We start from the raw sequence: 19,872 nt of genomic DNA, 5'->3' as shown, positions 1-19,872 counted from the left end.
ATGTTCCCTTCGCGGCCTCTTTGCACTCAGCCCCATCCATCTTACTGAGCCTTAAATGTGACGGCTTTGACCTCAAGCAGCAACAGGGACGGCCATCTTACTCTTTTTACCGCTGGTCCATTAAGGGCGAGTAGTGGATGGGGAGGGCGCGAGACGTACCGTGGAAACAGTTAGAGATTAATTACACAGTAGGTATCATATCTCGGTGGGGTAACCTTGGCCTCCTGACACTGCTGCTGTCCTGGTGTTGGCTGTTGAGTGTTGGGTATGTCCTCGAGGCTGTTTCCTGCTTGGTGTATAATCTGTTATTGTTCTCTTACTTTACTTCGTTTTCTGTTTATGTACGTTCGTTGTCTCATGAAAGCTTTCTTCTTTGGTATCGTCAATGTAGATTGTGGGTTGGAAGGATTTACTTCGGTCTCTTTAAAAATGAATGACTTCTAACAAGAGATTTTTTAAACCTTTGCTCGTAAACTTTTATGTTCCCCTCACCACCACCAGAACTATCCACTCCATTTACACCTACTTTCACTTTCACTTGCTCTTGGTGTAGTGGTTCTCAAATCTGTCTGTCCCAGTTTCAAACCCTGGTGAGCACGAGGTGTTATTTTTGTTATTGTCAGTATTATTGTTATTATTTCATCTTATTTTGTTTATTAATCATTTTTTATAATATTAATTAATTTTGGTTTACTTATTCATCTTTTTTTAGTCCGCTTATATGGCTTATATGGGGAGATGGCAGGAACTGAGGTAGGGAAGGAAAGAAAATACAATGAACCAAGACCAGAGAAAATAAAAGTCAAATAGATAACAAGCAAAGAAAAAAAAGTCTAACAAGGAAGATATTTAGTATACTTATCGTATTGAAGAACAAGTACATAATGTTCTTTGTAATTTGTTAAACCATATCTAAATTAAACCTAACCTAATCAAATGTCAGCTGCTAAAAAGATAAATGTAGAAAACATAATAACGAGAATTGCGGTGGTGGTGGTTGTGGTGGTGATAGTAAGTATTGTTGTTATTATTATCATTATTATTATTATTATTTTTATTACTATTAGTAGTAGTAGTAAGTAGTAGTAGTAGTAGTAGTAGCAGTAGTAATTAGTAGTAATGACAGCATAACCCTCATAAATGTTATGGTGATGTCGGCGACTGTTAGTGATGGCGGTTGAGTCCCTTCTCTACTTCTCTACCCTTCTCCTTATGGCTTAGTCTCTTCCTCCTTTACCCCCACACTCCCTGACACCCCTTCTCTTCTCTGTCTGGTTCTCTCGCTGTCCCTCGAACGTCGGGCCGTAACATAACCTGACAGCGCCTCCCTCCTCCCCGTGTTTGTTGTTCCTCCCGGCCATGTTCGCCACCTTAAATAAACACCGCAGACAAGCCTATCGTCCTGCCCTCCGCAACATTTCCGTCCGCCTACTAAAATACTCAATGAACACTTAGCCGACCGCATCTCTTTATAAAGTGACGATTTTCTTCTTCCTCTTAATCAAGTGCACCGTCTCAAAACATCACTAAGTTTGTCACACGTAAATTATTTTTCCCTAACGCGTTGTTTCCAACTTTAGTGATGAATAGATCTCGACTGCTGTAGAGTTTTTCGTGTATGTGGTTATGTACTAATGCTGAACCGAAGGATTCTTTTTTTACTTCGTTTTACAGTCATCGAGTAACATCATTTGGACTAATGGCGGGTATAAGGGTTTCCAGGAGCATGAGTGGTCGGGTTTTTGCAACTGCATGAGTGCGTGTCAGCCACAGTGATCACTGCTCTCGATTACGATACCAAACTAGATCACCGGACTGACATTTTGCGTCAAGGATAAGTTTCATGAGCTGCGGTGAGAAGAGGTGAGAGAAAGACAGGAAGACAGGAAGATAGAGGAGGAGGAGGAGGAGGAGGAGGAGGAGGAGGAGAGTGCCAGGCAGGGGCACCGCCACCAACCTCAGGGTATTTATAGTGTGCCTCGTGGTGGTGTAGTGGTGAATCTTCCTTGCCTTGCTCGCTCACCTCTGCCACCATCTCCAGCACCTCCACCTCCTTTTCCACCACTGCCATAGCCACGCCTGCCTGGTGCTGCAGTTCTGATCAAGTTTGTTGTTGTTTTTGTTGTTACCGTCGCTGGTGTGCAGGTCCCCCGGGCCGGGACTGGTCTCCGCATGTGTGGGTTGGAGGTTGGCACCAAATGCTGGCACTCTTCCTAGGGCTGGCCGGCGTGGGAAGTGAGGAAGAGTGTGGCACGGAGGCGGCGAGACGATGGTCCACGTGTTGAGCTGCTCAGTCAGTCTTGAAGCCCAAGCCTTCGCCTCTAGCTGAGGCAGGACCTGTCCCGCTCCCAGGCTGTGATCACCCTGCGCCACGAGGCACACACCCACTCGCCGCCCTTTGATGCATTGGTGATACGGTGGAGAGGAAAACTTGTTAAGACTCCCACCTCCCAAGAAAAGGGAGGTGGAGTGGGTTTGTGATCTAGGCGAGGCGCCTGTGTACTGTGTTCAGTGCTGGATGTGATCTTGTAACTCCGAAATCCCGCGACTCGGATTTACTGCGACACTCCTCACTTCACGCCTTCCGGGTGAGTTGCCTGGCATGTTTCAGCTCGATCTCCCACATCCACTATTAGACTAGCGTTTGCTTTACCAGTAAGGGCACCAATGTGACCTCAGTGCCGGAAACAACAAAAGAACAACGAAAAACAAAGGAAAGACCACTAGCGTTCTTTTCCTATTTTCGTACACATCTGTGTTGGACTGACTGGGGCTGACTGATTGGTCACTGCGGCAGTGTTGAGTCTCGCGCATCCTGCTGTGGACTGAGCCTTGACTCGTGCTGCAGGGTGTGGATTCGTTGGGTGACCTAGAAAAGGGTGTTTAGGCGGTGTTGCGTGGGATGAATGGAGAGCTGATGTTGAAGACATGGGAAATTTTTGTTAAATGCTGCTTTGTTTTTGTTTTGGCATGAACAATGAGAGCTAGAGGTGGAGTGTTCGATGATTTGACCCTTGAGGTGAGTGGTGAGTGTGGTTGTACTTAGTGGTTAGTGTTGGCGTTAAGTATGAATGTTAGTAGTGGAGAGCTGTGATTAGTATGCGTATAGTAATGCTGGTGATGGAGATAATGATAATAATTATAATGATGAGAGTGACAGTGTTGATAATGACAGTAGCAATGAATCCTATATAGTATATAATGGAAACTATTATTCACACACACACACACACACACACACACACACACACACACACACACACACACACACACACACACACACACATTGCACTACAGCACTCAATATATTATCGAAATTCCGTGTTTTTTTTCCTTCCTTCCTTTCTTTCTTCCTTCCTTCCTCTCTTCATCCGTCTTCATAACTAGAGTAATTTTTTTTCAATTTTTACTTTTCTTCATTTTCCTAACTTTCTTTCCTTTTATTAGTCCCGTCTTTTGTATTCGTCGGCACTTGTAATTCTCTCTCTCTCTCTCTCTCTCTCTCTCTCTCTCTCTCTCTCTCTGTTGCTAACTTAAGCTCAACATTTTATTTTCATCTTCTTTCTATTGTTCTCATGTTTTCACTCTGTATCTTTCTGTTCTATATTGTCTCCTCTGTCCTTCCTTTCCTTTAACCCCGAACCCTATGTTTCTCGTCAGTCTCCTCCTCTTCCTTTTCCTCTTCTTCTTCCTTGTCTTCCTCTATGGCATCATTAAAATCAACAGCTGAGGTAGGTAGATGACACACACACACACACACACACACACACACACACACACACACACACACACACAGATAAATGTAGATATGGATACAGGTCACTATGAGCCCCGCTCGAACCCTGTAACATACAACTATATAAATACAACTAAATAAAACACACACACACACACACACACACACACACACACACACACACACACACACACACACACACACAGAGAGAGAGAGAGAGAGAGAGAGAGAGAGAGAGAGAGAGAGAGAGAGAGAATCCTTTAAGTGGGGTTCTGATCGTTAAATAGAATATGTAAATATCATGAGCGTCTATGCATGTTATGAAATCCGTGAGCATCTGTGGGCACTACTGATGCACACACACACACACACACACAGACACACACACACACACACACACACACACACACACACACACACACACACACACACACACACACACACACACACACACACACACACACGGCCCGGTAGCTCAGTGGTTAGAGCGCTGGCTTCACAAGCCAGAGGACCGGGATTCGATTCTCCGGCCGGGTGGAGATATTTGGGTGTGTCTCCTTTCACGTGTAGCCCCTGTTCACCTAGCAGTGAGTAGGTACGGGATGTAAATCGAGGAGTTGTGACCTTGTTGTCCCGGTGTGTGGTGTGTGCCTGGTCTCAGGCCTATCCGAAGATCGGAAATAATGAACTCTGAGCTCGTTCCGTAGGATAACGTCTGGCTGTCTCGTCAGAGACTGCAGCAGTGAATCACACACACACACACACACACACACACACACACACACACACACACACCATTCCCACCTGCATCTATTAAATTCACATGATGTATTTTTTGTAACTGACATGAGATTGAGGTGAATGAGGTGGATGAGTGGAAGTACAATGTCCCTAAGTCATAAACTTCTTGTTTTGGTGACATGAGAATAAGGTGGATAAGTGGAGGAGATAGCCTGTATTTTTAAACCATTTGGATTTTCATAAAAAAGTATTTTGAAATGGAACAAAGAAGATTAACAAGTTGGTCCTATTCATTGTTAAATTTTTCCAGGAATCATGAACATATCTTTAAAACTCCCTGTAATGTTTATTATGTTGATCATGTTGAAAGGGATGATTTGGAAAATTATGCAGAGCTTAATGTTTTTTTTGTTTTTGTTTGTTGAAGATATAAAATCTTTCTTAAACTGTTCTCAAAATCATGAAGACATCTTGAAAACTCCGTGTATTTTCCAGTTGAGTGTGTTAAAGGTGGCTAAGTAAATTGAAGAAATCTCCTTGATTCGCATTCCCTACTTTCTGTGAATTAAATTCTTTCAAGAGTGAGGTTTCAAGGCACTTCCCATAGCTCATTTTTTTTTTAAATCTCCTTTGGTATTTGTATCTTCAGTGAGCCTTTTTGTCTCTCTCTCTCTCTCTCTCTCTCTCTCTCTCTCTCTCTCTCTCTCTCTCTCTCTCTCTCTCTCTCTCTCTCTCTCGATTCTAGGACAATATCCCCCCAGACAAACACCCCGGACAAAATCCCCTACCAATATCCCCCAGACAATATCCCCCCTAGGACAAAATCCCTCTTAGGACAATATCCCCCCCCACCCATAGAAAAATCGAACCTAACCTAACCTAACCTACCCTTAGGACAATATCCTCCCTAGTGTCCTAGGGGGGGATATTGTCCTAAGGGGTCTGGGGGGATATTGGTAGGGGGATTTTGTCCGGGGGGTTTTTTGTCTGGGGGGATATTGTCCTGAAACGCTCTCTCTCTCTCTCTCTCTCTCTCTCTCTCTCTCTCTCTCTCTCTCTCTCTCTCTCTCTCTCTCTCTCTCTCTCTCTCTCTCTCTCTCTCTCTCTCTCTCTCTCTCTCTCTCTCTCTCTCTCTCTCTCTCTCTCTCTCTCTCTCTCTCTCTCTCTCTCTCTCTTTCTTTCTTTTGTTCTTTGCCAGATCCCCTTTAAAGTTACTGAGCAGCTGTAAGGGAAGTCTTTGAGAAAGTAATCGAACCCTTTTTCCTGCTTAATCTTCCTATCGCTATAATCTATCATAGTTTATACATTAATTTTCTTCATAATCAAGTAACTTTCTCGTATTCATAAGGTTTGCCTCTTGCTTGTTTTTCTTTTACATATTAATCTGTATATTCACAGTACATTGTGGAGGTATTGATGCAAGGTCTCTACGTTATAGTACAGTGCAAATATAAAGTTTTCTTGTGTTTGGATGATTTTTCTTCTACTGTTGGTGTTTAGTTTGATGGTTACGTGGTGTTGCATGTTGTTGTTGTGGTGGTGGTGTGGTGGTGGTGGTGGTGGTATTGATGATGACACAAGTGAAGGAAACAGCTGTTGTACATTGACGTGGAGGTAATTAAGGTAGTGATTGAGTGGGTGTTTGTCGAAGATGGATGTAACAACTGGTGGTGGAAGTAAGTGATGTATGTGGATCATTGATGAAGCTACAGGTGATGAAGCTAGTGATGAAGTGGATGTTCATATTGGGTGAAGCAAATGGTTAGGAAGCAATAGTAGTTATGGATGTATGGAAGATAATTTACTGCATAGAACAAAAGACAAGGTGAAGTAACTATTAAATAGAATACTAAGGAGCACAAGTGAAGCACATAGTACGTACGTAGGTCCTGTAAACAGCCAGGCCTTATATAAACATCCATGTATGTAATTACATGGCTATTTATAGGGCCTGCGGTACCTATTTTATAGAAATAAGTTGGGAGAGAGGAAGGATATGAATAAAAAAGGAAATTAGAGATAGCATTAGTCAACTTTAAGGTTCTTTAACTTATTAAAAGAATAACATCTGAATAATATATAGAAAATGGAACAATTATTAATTAAATCAAAAGTAGCCTTAGAAAGAAGGCAATGAAATAGAGAAATTGATGATCTTGAACGTGGAGTAAGTGCCGGGAAAGTGGAAACAATATAGAGAAATACTAAAGGAAAAGAACATCAGTGAGGATGATAGTGGAGGTAATGATAATGGAGATAAAGAAAGTGACATGGAATATCTAGTCAGTGTGTAGATACGGGGTTCAGTATGGAAATATTGGCGGGGACTGTGTTGCGTTATAATGGAGTGGGGAACACAGACAATAATGGAGAGAGATAAGAATGGAAGCAAGAGACAAAAGTAAAAGTGGAACATTGATTACAGACAGTGATGGATGCAGTGGTAAAGACAGACGCGAGATGTAAATGAAGAAGAACTAAAGAAAGTAACGATAGATAAGAAAGCAGGGATATCATAATATAAGCTAGACAGTAATTAGGTAGAGACAGTGTTAGAGAGAGCATCAGAGAAGGAAATAATGGTGGAAGTAATAACTGTAAAGGGGAAATAATGATGTAGGAAGTAATTATGGGATTGAAGAAGTAATATAACAAGAAATAAAGGGTAGAATCAAAGAGATAACAAAGAAAGAGGAAAGAACCAAGATAAAGTTCAGGTAGTAGTGATAGAGGGAGCAGAGGAGGCGGTGACAGGGCTGCGGAGTGGTTGTGGTGGCGGCTTCGGGATGAGGTGACGGTCACGCTATTCTGGGCGACGCGCGAAGGTCAGTGCAGGCTGCAGCAAACCGCCGGCTCATGGGGCTCTGAGTGGCGGTGCACGCAATAGGGATCTGACGGACGCGAGCTGGACACATTACTACAGTAGTGGTAGTGGTGGTGGTGACGGTAGAGATGATGGTGCTGATGATAGTAGTAGTAATAGTAGTAGTAGTAGTAGTAATAGTAGTAGTAGTAGTAGTAGTAGTAGTAGTAGTAGTAGTAGTAGTAGTAGTAGTAGTAGTAGTAGTAATAGCAGTAATAGTTTTAGTAGTAGTAGTAATAGTAGTAGTAGAAGTAAAAGTTGTTGTAACAATTATTGTAATAGCAGCAGCAACAGCAATAACAATAGCAACGATAGTAATAATTTCATGATAGATGTATAATGCAGATTCCAAATATACAGAGAAAAGATAATCAAGTATTGTGTAGATCACACAAGTGTCCACACACACACACACACACACACACACACACACACACACACACACACACACACACACACACACACGAAACTTCCTCAGGTCTTTGACACCTTTCTTACTTAAATACTCACACCTTGGGACGAGCTATAAGATTCCCCGAACCCTAAATCTTGAGGTTATGTTGGAAGACCAGACGCTTTAAGATCTGATAGAATTATTGAATGGACATTGTTTGAACCGATGTTGATGGCCACTTAGATTGATGTCAGTAAATTCTAATTGCTGAGTATTTACTAAACCTTTTCACTGCTAAAATAAATATTTTTCCTATATCCTCCTACGACTTTCTGGACACGTATTTTACAGTCTAAGACATTCAATTAGCTTAGAAAAGATAAGAAATAATGCCTCTGCAATGTTTCTGCAGCCATGCAAACATTCTTAATAGGGAGCCTTAAAAGAAGATTAGACAATTTTGGATGAGGATGATAGGTGGAAATAGGTAGATATGTATCAAACAAGGACTAGCACTTGAAGGCCTGATGGCTTCTTACAGCTTCCCTTATTTTCTATTGTTCTTACAGTACTCTCAGTATTAAGAAGGCAAGGCCATAGCGGTGAAAGGGCTAAAGAAGTGCGAGATAATGAAATAGTTGAAAGCTTTCCAATTACGAGGACAGAAGTACCTGCGATCAGCAACCCCAAAGTGCGTCGTTCGTTATCCTGAGAAGACATGGGCGGCGCGAGCAGAACCCGTAAGTGATGCTGTTTGTTAATCGCAGCATCGCCTTCTCATCTTGCAGCTCTTTGTTCAACGAAAGCAAACACTGCCAAGGCGCAAAATAAACGCAGACGGACGAAGAGAGAAGCAAAAGTGCAGAAAATCTCTCGTAACCTTGACTTAATTCTTCGCGGCAGAAATAAATGCTGTCGAGGGTACGAAACAAAACAGCCACATTTATAATAGCACCAACGGACATCAACCTTTACCATGTCCTTTTTGAACGGCCTTATCACCACCGCGGGCCACTAGACGTGCGTGGCTGTCCAAAGGTGGAGAGCTGGAGGGCTGAGGGACTATACGAGGTTGTGGGCTGTGGGTCTCTTTCTGTCTCATGAGGGAAACTCGGTAAATCTTGTGTCACGCTCAGCACTTGGAGGCAATTTGTTTTTAAGGAGAGGGAAGTGGGAGAGTGCAATTTATGGCTGTGTGTGTGTGTGTGTGTGTGTGTGTGTGTGGTAACTGTCAAAACAGTTTTTAACTCCGTCTGATTTTTTTTTTTATACATACAGCTTGCATTTAGATTTACGTGATGTGTATAAAAAAATAAAACGTAAATAAAAACATATAAAGGATGAAATATTTCTTTTCGGTCACATTTTTGTTTGGCGTGATTCTAACAGTTCAAATCTACCTATCTTTAATAAGTGGGATTCAACACACTAAATCAACAACAACAATATCATCATCATCAACAACAAAAACAACAACAATAACAACAACAACAACAGCAACACCGCTACCATTACTACTACTACCACCACCACCACCTCCACGAACAACAGCAGCAACATTAACAACAGCAGCAGCAGCATCAACTACTGGTACTACTACTACTACTACTACTACTACTACTAGTAGTAGTAGTAGTAGTAGTAGTAGTAGTAGTAGTAGTAGTAGTTCTATATACTATATACTACCACAACCACCACCATCACCACCACCACCACCACAACAACAACAACAACAACAACAACAATAACAACATCAACATCAACACGTCTAAGGATTTAATAATCAGTGGTAAAAATTCGCTAATATGGTAAGAAAAATCTTGGTCTTTTAATATAGTTAGGCTACCAAAAAATATTACCTTACAGTTTCCTAATTAAAAAGCAACAATAAATAGAGATAATGAAAAAAGAAGTTGATATATGAAGTTATAAAAAAAAAGAAAAAAAAAAAAAGGCGTTCCTCTACGTTGTCCAAGATTTGCGTGGGTGTACTACATATGTTGGTGGGAGGGGTTGAAGTTACATGGATGTGTCTCGCCCGGCCTGTGCATATCACCCTCACCTAGTCACACGTGCCCAAACAAACACTCCGTTGCGTGCCCCAATTCAAGAAACTCAGCATTTCAAGACGCACGAGAGACTGACTTTCTCTGTTTAATTTTTATTTCCAAATAATTGTTTCTATTTCTATCCCTTGCCACATATTCTCTAATCACAAACCACTCAAACATTTTTCTCACTCTGCAGCCACTAATGAGAACACTACACAAATTAACTCGTTCTTCATTTTGTTTCTTCATTCTTCATAGTAGGTACTTTTATAATAAATTTCTAACAATTTTGAGGTTGTATGCTGTTATATGTCGTAAAGAAAGTGTTAATCAGTCAAACATGTGATTTGGGTAAAGGAAAAGTCATCCCTCCTTTATATTGAACTGTCTCCTTTTCACCTTAACCTTCCTAAAGTCACCACCTTTAACGTCTCCCTGTAGGATGGTTTAGTGAGTAACATTTATCATCTTTGGCCATAATATCTTCTAAGTTATGTTGCTGCACGTTAAGGAAGTGATAGTACACAGTGATGGACAATGTACGAGCTTAATGAGATACATTTGCAATTATTAACTGACTAGCTAAAACTAAGAAACGGATTGTGAGAGGAGTGAGGGAGAAAGTATTGTTCAGTAAGCCTTATAGTTCAATCACTTGACTCTCACATCCTTGAAACGTTACGTCTTTAGCAATCTCTCTCTCTCTCTCTCTCTCTCTCTCTCTCTCTCTCTCTCTCTCTCTCTCTCTCTCTCTCTCTCTCTCTCTCTCTCTCTCTCTCTCTCTCTGTTATCTGAGTGCACTTCTGTTACCTGCTGAGTCTTGTGGTCTTTATGTATACTTCAGCCTTATTTTCCTAAAAAAGAAAACCCCTAATTATTTCTGCAGTGTTATCTATTACCATTATCAGTCGCAGTACATTTCTCTTTTTTTTTTCCTTCTTATGAAATCTGTCTTTCTCCAATATTTATGTTCCTCAAGTACACCTTTATTTGCTCTGTAGAATCTCCTGTACATTCTTGTTTATCCTGTACAACACATTCTCACATTATCAACTCTATCTGCTCACTGTCTCCTGAAATAATCTAATGACATCTAAAAGCATATCCACAGTACATTAGCTCTACTCGTCTTCCACTGACATAATCTGCTGGCACTATCTTCAAGCGTATCTGCCACAGTATACCTCCTAAATGTCTTGAGTACACGTTTATTATTGTGCATTCTTCTTGCTTAACGTTAGTGCAACAAATAATCTCTTTACACTAGCTATACTCAGTATCTACTATCATAATCATCTGACATTATTCCCAAGCGTATCTACTCTGGTACACTTCCTATGTATCTTTCTAGAAATCTTCGAGTAGTCCATTCTTGTAGAGCGTATAAGTAGGTCACGGCTTGGCTCCTTGATGTATGCCGCTTTGTATATAAGCACATACAAGAATGCTTGGCTGGCGCGAGGCTGGTGGAGGGAACTGGCGGGAGGTGGAGAGAGTATAAGGGATGAGAAGGTAACGTCGGAAGCGGAAAAAGGCTAAGTAGAGGCGGGGGAATGGTGGAGTGGTGGTAAAGAAAGGTAGAGGAGGTTGGGAAGGCCGGTGCGTAGGGAGCGGTGGAGGGAAGGTGAAGAGTGGATGGAGGAAAGGGAAAGAAAAGAAAGACTGCAGCTGAGGAGGGAGGATAGAGAGGCGTGATGTTGCACTTCTCTGGTCTAATGGCGCTTTGCTTTGTAAGTAAGTAAGTAAGTAAATGTTTATTGCCATTATATTACAAACATTATATAAACAATACATGTAAAACAAATTTAGTCTCAGTCTGTCAAGCCGAAACTTCCCGACAGACTTTTTATTTTGCAGTGTGAACCCAACCCTTAGTATGAAAATAATTAGCAACACTAGCAAATGATAATCATACCCTTGAGTATGAAAATAATTAGCAATACTAGTAAATGATAATCATAACCATAACAATGATAACTAAATAATAACCATAGTAAAAGAAATAATCAATAATAACCAAAATAATAATAATAATAATAATAATAATAATAATAATAATAATTAATTATAATAATAATAATAATAATAATAATAATAATAATAATAATAATAATAATAATAATAATAATAATAATAATAATAATAATAATAATAATAATAATAATAATAATAATAATATAACAGTTTTAGATACCACTTAATTTAGACTGTTTTGGAGTGCAAATAAATGTGATTTTACAGATTTTTTAAATGTAGGCAAATTACCACTATTAACTAGAAGTTTAATTTCTATTGGGAGAGCATTCCAAATATGAGGTCCGGAGCAAAACACACTGTTTCTGAAAAGAACTGTTCTGAACTGAGGACAAATAAGATTGACATTATTACTGCGTGTGTTATGTGATGTGCATACCATTTGGAAAGGATGGGTTCCATGTGTCTGTGTAAGGCATTTGTACATAAATATTAACAAAAAGTATCTATGAATGTTACTGAAATTGAGAAATTTGTAAGTGGAAATTACATGTGTTGAATCATATTTGCTCATGTGAAATATGCACCTGAATATTTTATTTTGGGCTATTTGCAATCTATTTAGAAAAGAGGGCCAAGTACACGCCCACACAGATACATGGGAATAACAGAGTGTGTAATATATACTGACAAGTGCTTCTGATGTAAGGTTGTTTCTTATTCTATATAAAATACCACACATTCTAGATAACTTGCTTACAATGGAAATCTATTTGAAATTTCCAGTTCATGTTCTCATCTATATAAACACCCAAGAATTTAGTGAAACTGACTCTTTCTATTAATGTTCCTTCAAGTGTTAATGGTGGCATGTTGACTGTAACTGAACGATTTTGAAAAATTATGTAATTAGTTTTTCTAACATTGAGGCTTAGTTTGTTATTTTTAATCCATTTATTTATATTGTCTAGTTCCGTACTGAGATTTATGTATAGATTATCAATGTTCTCATCATGTAATAGTAAATTTGTGTCATCAGCATATATAGTGTATTTGAATTTAGTACTGACGTTAGTGATGTCGTTGATATAAATGAGAAATAGAACTGGTCCTAAAATGGATCCTTGTGGTACACCCTTATTGATTAGTTTGAAAGAAGAGTAAGTTGAATTACAGAATACAGCCTGATATCTGTGAGAGATGTAACTTTCAAATAACCTTAATGGAACACCCTGAATACCAAAATTACAAAGCTTGTTCAAAAGAATTCTATGACATAGTGAATCAAAAGCCTTAGAAAGGTCTAAAAATATTCCAGCAACATAATCTTTCTTATCAAGGTATTTGTAAACATTTGAGGTAAATTGAGAAATAGCTGATTCAGTAGAGCGTCCTGATCTAAACCCGTGCTGACACTCAGAGAATAAGTTATTATTTTCAATATAATCAACAAGACGAGAACATATAACCTTTTCAAAACTTTACTCACAGCAGGAAGAACTGATATGGGTCTGTAATTGTTAATGTCATTTCTATTACCAGATTTGAATACTGGGATAACTTTGGCTTTTTTAAGTTCGTCCGGAAATATTCCTGTTTTGAGAGAGAGATTAATTATATGAGTTAATGGCAGAGATATTTGACAAGCTATGTGTTTTAATACTGAGGGAGAAATATCATCACAACCTGAAGAGGTGGACTTCAGTGACTTAAGGTAGCTCTCTATTTCTTTTTGTGTAGCAGGTGATAAATAAATGGAGTAATTAGGCGAGTTGTCTAAATATTTCAAGAATTCATCTCTAACATTTTCATGGCTTTCTCCTCCTACCTTCAAAAAGCATAATTAGGACAATTACAATTTGTTATATCAGACCAGTTAATTTCCGAGATTTTAGTACTAAATTTTATAAGACAGTCTTGACTAAATATTCTTTTTGTTATATAGGTAGGATGAGGAGGAGAATATTGGTAACATTCGAATCTAAAAATTACTGGATAGTGGTCACTTATATGTAATTGAGTATTGTAATTTGAGTATGTAATTTAAAACATTATTTTCTATTTGTGTAGACCAAATGTGGTCAATAAGTGTGGATGACGTGGCAGTGACTCGAGTTGGCAAAGTTGTTAATGGAAATAGTGAGTAAGTAGACATCATATTAAAAAGTTCTTGTACATTATATATTGTAATAGGTCTAGATTGAAATCTCCAAATATAAACAGATCAATATAGTTTTTGTCTTTTATAATATTTAAAGTGTCATTGAGAGCATTATGAAACTGATTTACACTGCTTTGGGGTGGTCTATAAATGCAAATAAACAAAAATGTTTTATCATTAATTTTGGCTTCAATTTCCAAGGCTCCGATAGAGAAAATTCTAATAAGTGTGTGTGTGTGTGTGTGTGTGTGTGTGTGTGTGTGTGTGTGTGTGTGTGTGTGTGTGTGTGTGTGTGACAAGAATTTTGGTTAAATGAAGAAAATATTAATGATTAAGGTCCTAAGAAGTTTTATTAGTTGTTTGATTCTGATATAATAATAATAATATAGCTTCCCTCATGCATAAAAAAAGATATTCTTATTCTTACTACTACTACTACTACTACTACTACTACTACTATATGAATTCATCATCAATTTCTTCTTATTTCTTTCTTCTTCTTCTTCTTCTTCTTCTTCTTCTTCTTCTTCTTCTTCTTCTTCTTCTTCTTCTTCTTCTTCTTCTTCTTCTTCTTCTTCTTCTTCTTCTTCTTCTTCTTCTTCTTCTTCTTCTTCTTCTTCTTCTTCTTCTTCTTCTTCTTCTTCTTCTTCTCTGGTGTTTATTTACATCGTACTATTATTTTCATATTGAAAGGTTGTAAGGTGATCATCATTACCATCATCACCATTATTTTACTAGTTACAAACGACGAACTCTCATCATCAGTCAGAATCTCTCTCTCTCTCTCTCTCTCTCTCTCTCTCTCTCTCTCTCTCTCTCTCTCTCTCTGTGCTAAGTGTGCTATATCCGGCGTCCAATACACCGTCTCTCTCTCTCCCAACCCTCTCTCTCTCTCTCTCTCTCTCTCTCTCTCTCTCTCTCTCTCTCTCTCTCTCTCTCTCTCTCTCTCTCTCTCTCTCTCTCTCTCTCTCACGCTCTACTTCTCTCTCTCTCTCTCTCTCTCTCTCTCTCTCTCTCTCTCTCTCTCTCTCTCTCTCTCTCTCTCTCTCTCTCTCTCTCTCTCTCTCTCTCTCTCTCTCTCTCTCTCTCTCTCTCTCTCTCTCTCTCTCTCTCTCTCTCTCTCTCTCTCTCTCTCTCTCTCTCTCTCTCTCTCTCTCTCTCTCTCTCTCTCTCTCTCTCTCTCTCTCTCTCTCTCTCTCTCTCTCTCTCTCTCTCTCTCTCTCTCTCTCTCTCTCTCTCTCTCTCTCTCTCTCTCTCTCTCTCTCTCTCTCTCTCTCTCTCTCTCTCTCTCTCTCTCTCTCTCTCTCTCTCTCTCTCTCTCTCTCTCTCTCTCTCTCTCTCTCTCTCTCTCTCTCTCTCTCTCTCTCTCTCTCTCTCTCTCTCTCTCTCTCTCTCTCTCTCTCTCTCTCTCTCTCTCTCTCTCTCTCTCTCTCTCTCTCTCTCTCTCTCTCTCTCTCTCTCTCTCTCTCTCTCTCTCTCTCTCTCTCTCTCTCTCTCTCTCTCTCTCTCTCTCTCTCTCTCTCTCTCTCTCTCTCTCTCTCTCTCTCTCTCTCTCTCTCTCTCTCTCTCTCTCTCTCTCTCTCTCTCTCTCTCTCTCTCTCTCTCTCTCTCTCTCTCTCTCTCTCTCTCTCTCTCTCTCTCTCTCTCTCTCTCTCTCTCTCTCTCTCTCTCTCTCTCTCTCTCTCTCTCTCTCTCTCTCTCTCTCTCTCTCTCTCTCTCTCTCTCTTACTCCATCTCCGCCATTCTTTTTACTATTCCCAGCTTCGTTTCATTGTGTTCCAACTTGTGCCCATTTAATCTCACTTCCTTTCACCTCTTCCTCTCCTTTCCACTTGCCTCAACTCTGTTCCATTGTTCTGCTGTCCTTCTTTTCCACAAAATGACAGCATATTTCTAACTAGTACCTCTCTCTTCACCGTTCCACTTTTCCGTTGTCTCTCATCCATGAAATAGCACCATATTCATATCTAGTCCCTTCCAGTTCCTCTCTGCTCCGTTCCATCTCAACCCTCTTTATAACAGTCCAGTTCCATCTTCCTTTGTTTCTATTTGTGTAGGCCAAAATGATATCTTACCAAGTCCTTTTTGTACTTAATCCTCCCTCCTTTTACATCTTTATTTCATTTTTTTTCGCGTTGTATCTACTTTTCACCTCTTATGCTTCTTACAGCTTGCCTTATCTTGTACTGTGGATAATTGTGGGAAGGTAGAAAGGAAAGGTTGTAAACCGAAATGATAAAATGAGGAATGAATGTGAATAGTGAAGGGGCAAGGAAAATAAAGATCAACATGCATATAAAAAGAATAAGGAAGGAGAAAATTAAGTAGATGAATGAAAATAAGAATAATACTAGAGGATATTGTCTTGACATGAGAACGGCAGGAAAATTGTGGAATGAATGAACTGAATGAAGAAGAAAAAAAAAACACTTGTGAATGGATTAAATATAAAAAAGAAGAAAAGCCAAGTGCATAAATCTGGACCAGAAGGAAAAGATATAAAGGGGAATATAGGAGTGTACACTGCCAAGAATACGTATGAATGTGTAAGGTAACTTAATTGGAGGGGAAGTAGAGGTAGGAAAATGAGGAATATAAAGGGAAAGGAATAATATTGTGTGGAAAGGGAAAAGAAAAAGAGGAGAAAGTAAAGTGAGAAGACGAAGAATAAAGATAGAAAAAGGGAGGAATATTATGGGAAAGGAGAGGAGGAAAAGATGTAAGGAAAAAGGGAAGGGATGGACAGAGCAACAGGTGTGGTCGGCATTAGAGGAACAGGTGAAAATAAAACAACTGGGTAACATGTAAAGAAGACTGCTAATTTCATTTTTACGAAGGAACACTAGGAAGAAAGGAAGGACGTTATGATATAGAAATTCATTTTCATTATTATGATTATTATTGATATAATTTTCTATTATTATTGTTTATTCATTTATACATTTTACGTTTCTCGTGCGTCTTTTTTTGTGTGCGCTTTTGTTGTGAAAGGAAAGGAGGAAGAAGGAGATACATAAGTGTGTGTGTGCGTGCTTGTGTGTGTAATTCACCACCACGGTCGCCTGCTGGTCACCCAGCCAGTCTTCCCCATTACGGAGCGAGCTCAGAGCTCATAGACCGATCTTCGGGTAGGACTGAGACCACAACACACTCTACACACCGGGAAAGCGAGGCCACAACCCCTCGAGTTACATCCCTTGCCTATTTACTGCTAGGTGAACAGGGGCCACACATTAAGAGGCTTGCCATTTGCCTCGCCGAGCCGGGACTCGAACCCGGCCCTCTCGATTGTGAGTCGAGCGTGCTAACCACTACCCTACGCGGTGTGTGTGTGTGTGTGTGTGTGTGTGTGTGTGTGTGTGTGTGTGTGTGTGTGTGTGTGTGTGTGTGTGTGTGAGGGTAGAGTAGCAGGCTTCCTACTCCTACAGCTCATCCCACTCCACCCAATCGTCCAACCCTCTCTCGATCTTCCTCCCACGCTCGGGGCGGCAGGCCAGCAGAGACGAGACAAGGTTGATGCTAAACTGAGCATGAGGTGCCTGAACTGAATGGAATGTTCTTGTTGCTGCATAACCTTTGCCTCGACGCTGATGGATCTTGTTGGGGGTTCGAGTGCCGGTGATGGAGTGAGTGGTGGTGGTAGATCAAGCTCGTTAACTGGCCAGGTGTTCGCGTGTCACTTACCTGCCGCCGCCTCGTGATGGATCTTGTGCCCCTGTGTTGTTGGAAAGTTTTTGCCTCGTTTTAATTGATGGTTTCTGCTCTCCCTCCTTTGTGACTGTATTCTTTAATGTTTCTGTGTGTTACCTGTATACGTATTTAACAGCCATAAGTGGGGGACATTGGGGTTTTCAAGAGATTTTCATGATTCCTGTGATACTTTTGCTTTAACTCCGATGTCTTATCTTTATTCTAATCACTGCTTTACATTTGATAGGTTGAAGTGCAACTCATAAGATTTTCAGCGGAGTTTTCAGAATTGCAGTGATGGTTTTAGTGTCGGTGTTTTATCTATTGTCTTCTTTCAAATACTGATAATACTTTAATTTTATCTTCTGTGTCTTATGTCTAGATTTATCTCTAATATACACTGAACAAACTCCATTATAAATTCTCAGGTATTCAATAACGTGTTCATGTATTAGCTTAGCAAGATTCTGCATCATCAGCAAGAACGCCGAGTAGAACCCGATCAGTCATCTCAGTGTCTTTGAATATAGTCCTTAAAAGAATCAACAGCCTATCAAAATACAAGACCTTAAGTTCCTGCATTTCTTACTTGCTTAGGAAGAGAAACAACAGGACAAACAGGAGATTAATGGATCGATTTGAGTCTCTGGTATGGTGCTATAAAAAAAAAACAATGGATGAAAACTAATTTATTAATGATGGCGTCGGTGTAGGACCTTTCGGTCAGTCAATTAATTATGTTTCTATTTTTTGTCCCCCTCCTCTTACTCCTCCTCCTCTCCTCCTCCTCCTCCTCTTCGCCTGTTGCCAAGAGTGGTGGTGCACAACCGTTCTTTCCTTCTGTCCTGTGCAAATAATCATCAAGATCTTTTCTTTCCAATATCACATCTGTAGCATTTTCAGCTTGTGGTAGGTAGGGCTGAGGAGGGTTTCCTTTCTCCGCTTACTTTCATTATAATAGTATAGGTGTAGTACAGAAGTTACGTGGTCACACGAGGGAACAGCACCACTGAGGGCAAGGAGTAATGGAGAGAAAGAAAGGTTTTATTAGTGTCAAGAAAAGTTGTGTGTTTATAATTTCTAGTTCTTTAAGTAATTGATTAACTGGTTCATCTAAATGGAATTGCTACCGTCACTACTACTACTACTACTACTACTGCTACTGCTACTACTACTACTACTACTACTACTACTACTACTACTACTACTGCTACTACTACTACTACTACTACACTGCTACTACCACCTGCCACCACCACCACCACCACCACCACCACCACCACCACCACCACCACCACCACCACCACCACCACCACCACCACCACCACCACCACCACCACCACCACCACCACCACCACCACCACCACCACCACCACCACCACCACCACCACTTTCTTCTTCTTCTTCTTCTTCGTCTTCTTCTTCTTCTTCTTCTTCTTTACAATTGCTATAGTGTCACAAGAATAATGTATTCGTAGCATCGAAAACAGTGTAGAGGATAGCTACATGTAAAGAGATTAAGAAAAAGGGGAAGGAGGAGGAGGAGGAGGAGGAGAAGGAAGAGAAATTAGATAAGAAGGAAGAAAAGGCGGAAAATATTTGACAACACAAATGCGGAAGTAGTACGCGAAACATTTATTTCCACAAGATAATTGAGGAGCTTTGGTTCAGGCGGAGTGTTGCGCCAAGGAGAGTGGACGTGAGTAGTGAGGGGAGAGGATACAGAGGGATTAGAAAGAAAGGGAGGTGTTAGTTGTAGGGATATTGGGGCTTTCTTGGGTGGCAGGAAGTGATGCAACAGGTGGGTTGGCCCGTCAAAGAGACACTATAGGGCCAGAAGAACTTCCCTCGCCTCCCTCACTTCCCTCACTTCACTCACCACTCATCCTCTCGTCTCTGATCTCGTCCTCCTTCAGTTCTCCAGCCTGTGCACGTGGTCCTCTGTGCACACCTTCCACACTCAGCCTCATTACATATCTTCGTCCATATTTCTCGTCCCTTCGTCACTTGTGTGTGTCGCGCTGCGGTGGTGGCGATGCTCACTGTTTGTGAAGGGAGGCTAGTCTAGAAGGCAACCTGGGCCTCCTTCCCACGCGCAAGGCGGCGGGCCAGAGACCTGACAAGGTTGATGCTAAACCCGGCACTTGAGGTCTATGAACTGACAGGAATGTTCTTGTTGCTGCTTGGTCTCCACGGACCAGCCTATGTGTGCTGAGCTTCCAATATGTGCACTTAAGTACATATATATATATATATATATAT

The 19,872-nt window shown here is 40.5% G+C and overlaps 1 protein-coding gene across 2 annotated transcripts in view; it reads left to right on the top strand.

Moving 5' to 3' along the window:
* The first annotated feature begins 2,055 nt into the window (after window positions 1-2,055).
* Window positions 2,056-19,872, top strand: part of LOC123520112 (transcription factor SPT20 homolog) — a 44,101-nt gene continuing 26,284 nt past the window's right edge. The window contains exon 1 of one of the 2 annotated variants that reach the window (XM_045282032.1): window positions 2,056-2,588. The gene's annotated coding sequence lies outside the window, so the exon portion shown is untranslated. The remainder of the gene's footprint in view (window positions 2,589-19,872) is intronic. The other variant, XM_045282033.1, reaches the window with a different exon arrangement.

This window comes from Portunus trituberculatus, chromosome 46 (genome assembly GCF_017591435.1).
Source record: "Portunus trituberculatus isolate SZX2019 chromosome 46, ASM1759143v1, whole genome shotgun sequence".
NCBI classification, from domain to species: domain Eukaryota; kingdom Metazoa; phylum Arthropoda; class Malacostraca; order Decapoda; family Portunidae; genus Portunus; species Portunus trituberculatus.
This window is presented reverse-complemented; position numbering and strand designations above follow the sequence as displayed.